The sequence below is a fragment of the Lethenteron reissneri genome, chromosome 10, assembly GCF_015708825.2.
Source record: "Lethenteron reissneri isolate LAM-NWPU_2019-01 chromosome 10, ASM1570882v1, whole genome shotgun sequence".
NCBI classification, from domain to species: Eukaryota; Metazoa; Chordata; class Hyperoartia; order Petromyzontiformes; family Petromyzontidae; genus Lethenteron; species Lethenteron reissneri.
Genome location: NC_083788.1, coordinates 6,402,501 through 6,409,567, shown reverse-complemented (window position 1 = coordinate 6,409,567; position 7,067 = coordinate 6,402,501). Strand labels below are relative to the sequence as shown.

The following is a 7,067-nucleotide window of genomic DNA, read 5'->3' as shown; positions in this document are numbered from 1 at the left end:
GCACATAGACCCACAGAGTTACACATAGACCCATAAAACAAACACAGACACATAGAGTTACATAGAGACACATAGAGTTATACTGTATAGGGCCATATAATTACATAGAGACACATACAATTATGTCGAGATTCATAGAGTCACATAGAGAATCAGAGGCCACAGCCCAGAATCGTCATCGGTGGCGGCAGCTACGGGAGGGCATTGCGAGGCGGAAGGAGCGTGCAAAGTAGCCAGGGCCACATGTTCAAGCCGTGCCCTGGGTCAGCGAAATGCCAAAAGTGGAGCGAATGAAATAGAGCAGAGCCAAGAAGCGAAGGGAAATCGGAAGAAACAAAAATCACACAACGAGTCAAGCACACATTTTTATTTAAAGCTTTCGTGACCTTCGGTAAAGTCACGTAGAAGGGAAATAATAAAATAATATAAAACAATACAAATTCTCACGACGTTTCGACTGCAATACAAGCAATCGTCATCAGGTGTGAAATCCACAGCAAGAAAATTTGAAAAAAGTGGCGTTTTTTAAAATTGCTTTATATTTTTATTATTTCATTATTTCCCTTCTACGTGACTTTACCGAAAGTACCAAGAAGATAGGTCAAGCACATGTCTATTGAACGAACGGCAGTTATTGTTGAAGGAGACATGTGTGTGTGTGTGTAGATACCTAGGATACTGAAGGTGGGCCGATGTCTCGATGAATGAAACGGAGAGGTGAACAAGAGCAGAGGGACAAAGTGTTTGGTGCTACAGAGTGGCCTTCCGCTGAGGCCGGAGAAGAAATGATACAATCAGTGCCTATGGGGTTCAAGAACACAGGACTCTACACAAATTCTTGCCACACCTATTGCACACAAAGTGCTTGTAACAAATGAACCACGTTACGTCGCTGATCTCGTCAAGAAGCACAAACCATCACGTAAACTCCGGTCATCCTCGCAACAGCGGCTGTTGGCTAACCATAGAAGCGCATCGCACGCTTTCCGATGCGCTTCTGCGACCGTCTGGAACGCTCTTCCTTCCCACAACAGTAAACCACTGGAACTGTGCGCTTTTAAATCGAGACTGACAAACTCATTTCTTGATAACTGATTTTTGCGTTCGGTGTGTTGTCCTTCCCCCGCAACTCTGATTCGCGCGGTTGCCTACATACGGTACGTGTAGACACCATACATACAACATACGTGCATACCAACAAAAATAGAACAACAGCTGGGAAGTGTGCAAAGTAGCGTGGAGAGATGCACCATACGGGAGACTGAACATGTGTGGGTTAACACGTTAGTTGAGAGAACACACACAAATCAGACACGGAATATATCACGTTGGAACGATGGCCCGAGCGAGGTGGGGGAGGGAGGGAGGGAGGCTTGTGTTAGAGCAGAGGCCAAAAGGAAGAACGCACATGGACCACGCAGGAGAGGATGAAGCGACGAGATCACAAAGTGTTCTTTACACATTTTCAGAGGAAGGGTGGCACTTTCACCGACAAGACATCATCAATGTAAAGCTTTCGTGACTGCAGAGATTCATCTTCTTGGTTCTTTCGGTAAAGTCACGTAGAAGGGAAATAATAAAATAATAAAAATAAACATAATAAAATCATTCTCACGACGTATCGGCCACAACGCAAGCAGCCGTCCTCAGGTGAAGAACAGGTCTGTCGGAAAGACAGCGTCTGACGCTGTCTTTGACCTTGTAATGAAGAAGGCTGCATGGATGGCAGGCGACGCGTGGCGGCATGAATTCATCCAGCAGTGGAAACATCAGAACTGATAATGGCGATGATGATTATATAAGTCGAGTAGAAAGAAAATAAATCATGTGGTGGTGCTGCTGTTGCTGCTGCTGCATTGGCAGTGGTGCACACGTACAACGGCCAAAACTAACTGATAGTTCGTCGCTAGTGGGGGGGGAGTGGGGGTTAGTGACGGGGGGGGCTAGTCGGAGTTAGTGGGGGGGCTAGTGGGGGTTAGTGGGGGGGGCTAGTGGGGGTTAGTGGGGGGGGCTAGTGGGGGTTAGTGGGGGGGGCTAGTGGGGGTTATGTGGGGGGGGGCTAGTGGGGGGTTAGTGGGGGGGGGCTAGTGGGGGTTAGTGGGGGGGGGCTAGCTGGGGGTTAGTGGGGGGGGGCTAGTGGGTGTTAGTGACGGGGGGGGCTAGTGGGGTTAGTGGTGGGGGGGCTAGTGGGGGGTGGGGGGGCTGTTGGAGGGTTAGTGGACGGGGGGGGCTAGTGGGGGTTAGTGGGGGGGGGCTAGTGGGGGTTAGTGACGGGGGGGGCTAGTGGGGGGGGGTGGGCTGTTGGAGGGTTAGTGACGGGGGGGGCTAGTGGGGTTAGTGGGGGGGGGGCTAGTGGGGGTTAGTGACGGGGGGGGCTAGTGGGGGGGTGGGGGGGCTGTTGGAGGGTTAGTGACGTGGGGGGCTAGTGGGGTTAGTGGGGGGGGGGCTAGTGGGGGAGGAGTGGGGGTTAGTGACGGGGGGGCTAGTGGGGGTTAGTGGGGGGGGCTAGTGGGGTTAGTGGGGGGGGCTAGTGGGGGTTAGTGACGGGGGGGGCTAGTGGGGGTTAGTGGGGGGGGGGCTAGTGGGGGGTGGGGGGGCTAGTGGGGGTAGTGACGGGGGGGGCTAGTGGGGGTTAGTGACGGGGGGGGCTAGTGGGGGGTGGGGGGGCTGTTGGAGGGTTAGTGACGTGGGGGGGCTAGTGGGGGTTAGTGGGGGGGGGGGCTAGTGGGGGGGAGTGGGGGTTAGTGACGGGGGGGGCTAGTGGGGGTTAGTGGGGGGGGCTAGTGGGGGTTAGTGGGGGGGGCTAGTGGGGGTTAGTGGGGGGGGCTAGTGGGGGTTAGTGACGGGGGGGGCTAGTGGGGGTTAGTGGGGGGGGTTAGTGGGGGGGGCTAGTGGATTAGTGAAGGGGGCTAGTGAGGGTTAGTGGGGGGGGCTAGTGGGGGTTAGTGGGGGGGGGGCTAGTGGGGGTTAGTGGGGGGGGCTAGTGGGGGTTAGTGACGGGGGGGCTAGTGGGGGGTTAGTGACGGGGGGTTAGTGGGGGGGGCTAGTGGGATTAGTGAAGGGGGCTAGTGGGGGGAGCGAGTTGGAGGGGGGCTAATGAAGAGTTAGTGGGGAGGGGGCTAGTGGGATTAGTGGGGTGGGGGGGCTAGTGGGGGTTAGTGGGGGGGGGGCTAGTGGGGGTTAGTGACGGGGGGGGCTAGTGGGGTAATAGTGGGGGGGGGGGGGCTAGTGGGATTAGTGGGGGGGGGGGGGCTAGTGGGGGTATGTGTGGGGGGGGGGCTAGTGGGGTAATAGTGGGGGGGGGGCTAGTGGAGGGTTATGTTGGGGGGGGGGTGGTAGTGGAGGGAGGCGCGGGGCTAAACTGTCGATTTCAGAATGTCCCCACCCCGCAGGCTTCGTGGAGTCCGCGAGTAGTACGCCCCGTGGGGTTACCGGCGTTAATTGAATGAGTTCCGAGCGCGTCCTCATAATCCTCGAATACATCAGCAAGTTTTATACAGAGTCAGCGGATTATTTTTTCACACGCACACACAAAACATCAAGAGCCAGCCCCCCCTCCCCCACCACACACACACACACACCGTGTCACCTTTGACAGGCTGTAGGGGCAAGTTCCTTGAGCGATGACCTGTTCGTGCACCGAACACGACAAAGAGACGCAAATACATAACGGGAAAACACTACACGCACACACGTGAACAACAACAAGTGGCGTTCGCCACTGAGTGGCGATGACACGTCACCACGGCTATCGTGCCAGGCTAGGTGCACCTTGAGGCCGCGTGAAGTGTCGAATGCTCGCTGCTGGCAAGAGGTCACGGGACAAACCCAGGTGCCATGGGTTGACTGACTGAGATGACTTGCATATGCACCACCTGTGCTCAATACTGTGCCAACTAGCCGTGTTTTTATCCGCCCGACGTTCCGCTCGTTGTTGTGAGCGTCGCTCCTATTCCTTCTGTTGTTGCTGGAGGGCGACTGCCTCCAACTGCCCATCGCAGCATCCTTCACGAGCCATCCTCCACAGAGGCAAATCTTGACACCGCTGATCTCAATCATTGAAAAGTCCACTCAGCTCCATATCTTCTCGTACCACATTCCATCTCTTTTCTATCCCGTGCCGTGCCCGTTTAGCCCCCTATATCCGGCAGAATAAACGTTATTTGGGCATACGGTGGCTGGCCATGCGGCTACATGATCCAGCCAACGCAGCCTCGCCTGTCGGAGGCGCTCACTGATGGGACCGTGTCCAGATCTTTCAAAGATCTGTGAGCTCCTCGCACGATCCAGCCTCGTGAAAGCCAGAATGGATCGTAGGCAGGCCGGCATGGATGTTTCTAATGCAGGTAAACATAATGTACATATATACACGGACACACTCAAACGCAGGCATATATGACTATCAACACACACACACAAAGACAAAAATGCCCCGTATAGCCTTAACAGACTGTTGAGGCAAGTGTTGTTAGTGATAATTTATTAACAAAACACACACGCAAGCACAAACACACACGTGCATGGACACAAGCACACAAAGTTTCCCCGTATAGCCTTAACAGAATGTTGGGGCAAGTGCTGTTAGCGAGCATCTTTCATTGGCCAACACGGTAATCGAGGGGATGGTGTGGCTAATCCCACGCCCGCCCCGCCTTTATCTCCCCAGTACTGATGTTTCCACATCGCTACCAGGTGTTCACACGTGTGTTCACACGCGCACTGGAACGCGGCCTCATCACACACACTCATCGCCCCCCTACTGCGAAAACTTGGCAGGACCCTCCTGAGAAAAAGGATGGTCGCTTTAAACGGAGCCCCGACTGACTCCACCGGCTCAAGCGAGCGAAACAACACTCACAAAATTCAACAACAGCCGTCATTCGCCACTAAGTGGCTGGTGACATCCCACGCGACGCTTGTGCCAGGCTAGGTGCACCTTGGCAATGTGGCGCCGTTGCTGCTGACGGACGAGGTCACGGCGCAGACCCAGGCTGGTTGTTCTGGGGTTGACTGACCGAGATGAAGTGACAGATGACGAGTCCCAGGACACACCATGTAAGACACACGCACGCACGCGCACACACGTCTTCGGTACACGTACCTGCAATGTTTGCACCAGAGGGTAATATCCAGCCCAGTGGGTGGCGATGGGAATTCGCAAGAGGCGACTCCCCGAAGCGCGCAACGTTCAATTACTCGAGGCGGAAATGAAAGCAAAAACTGGGTCCTGCGTTCCTGCTGCTGCTGTTGTTGCTGCTTCTGCTGGCTGCTACTGCAGCAATCGGATGAGCCTCGTGTCTGTCGTCCGTCTGTCTCCCTGGCTGCCACGTGTAAGCGATACTTATCCCTCGACACTCCTCCACTCACGTCCCAGAAAGATGAAACATTGGACGCGATAGCGATGGGATCGTGATATGATGATGATGTTGTTGATGATGAAGACGCAGGGCGAATGAATGGGATGATGATGATGGTGATGCTGATGACTGGGATGGTGAGGAGTTGGAGGTGAGAGATGGTTGTGACTGGGGTGCGGAGTGGTGGCCGTATGATGGTGGTGATGATGACAGTGTGGAATGTGTCAAGGGACACGTTGCGATTACTCGAATAAATTAGTTATACATCCGAGTGTATATTTTGGCCCGATGCTAATGGGCTCGCTTCAGTTGAGCTGGCATGCGGAATATTCAAGATGACTCCAAAGACGACCGATTGTGCTAATGATGTCGGTAGCTAACATTCGTCGCTATGATGAGCGTTACTGCTGCTACTGAGGATGATGATGATGATACTGTTGATGATAATATTGGTGAAAATGCTGCTGCTGCTGTGGTGTCGATAATGTTGGGGCTGCTGATGCTGCTGCTAATTCGTGATAGCGTTGCTGGTAGCGTCACAGCTGATGCTAATGGTCATGTCAAAGTGGCATGCAATCGGTGATGCGTCTGCCGGCGATGCTGATGATGACACGTGTGATGATATGATGATGACCGCCGTCGCTGCTGCCGCTACTGATGATTCCGCTTCTGCTGACGAGCATATACTTGCAGCGAGTCGCGAGCACGTGGCCCACCACTGAGTCCGCGTGCGGGATCTGCAGACCCGAACGCTGCCACAGCTGAGTGAGAGAAGCAGCGACGACTACTTCGCCTTTACGTGCAGAGCCTTCGGGGGGAGGGGAGGGGCTACTGGGGGAGGGGAGGGGCTACTGGGGGAGGGGCTGCTGGGGGGAGGGGAGGCGGGGCCGTGTCGCGCACGTTGGTGGGAGAAAGGGGGGTACATGGGGGGGGGGGGGCGGGGTGGAATGGGGGGGGGGATAGAGAAGGGAGGGGTTTATGGGGGGAGGGGGTCAAGGGGTAGATGGGGGGGGGGTAAATGGGGGGCAGGGGGGGTAGATGGTGGGTAGATAGGGTGGGAGGGTTAGCTGAGGGGGTAGATGGGGGGGGGGGTAGGTGGCAGGGGGTGGATATGGGGGGGGGTAGATGAGGCAAATGGTATATGGGAAGGGGTGGACAGTCGATGAGGGAGGGTTAGATAGGTAGGGGGGGTGGTGATGATGGTGATGATGATGATGAAATGTGTGATGGGATGCGTGGGAGAAAGGGCGGTAATGGCTGAGTGGTGATGGTGGTGATGATCGTAGTCGTGATGATGATGGTGCTGGTGATGGTGGTGATGGTGGCGCTGATGGTGACTGTGTGTTAAAGCGACATGGGCACCCCAGCGTGACCTCGCGTCAAACGCGGAAAGCGTCAAGAAAGCAAAACGTCAACAGTGCGATGACGAGAGACGCGATCATACACATCTCACGCGGACACCGCGTGTACCCTCCACACACGCGGCCAGGGGACACACGCGTGTGCACGTTCTGAAACACGTGTGCTCACACACCACACACACGCGTGTACTCCACACAAACAACAACAACCGCCATTCGCCACTAAGTGGCGGTGACGTCACCACGACGCTTGTGCCAGGCCATGTGCACCTTGAGGCTGCCACGTGAAGTGTCGAACGCCCGTCGGCAGGAGGTCACGGGGCAGACCCAGCAGGTGCCACGGGTCGAC

At 55.3% G+C, this 7,067-nt stretch overlaps 1 pseudogene; it reads left to right on the top strand.

Annotated features, from left to right (window-relative positions):
- Positions 1-5,723: 5,723 nt before the first annotated feature.
- Positions 5,724-7,067, top strand: part of LOC133340724 (mitogen-activated protein kinase 15-like) — a 27,681-nt pseudogene continuing 26,337 nt past the window's right edge.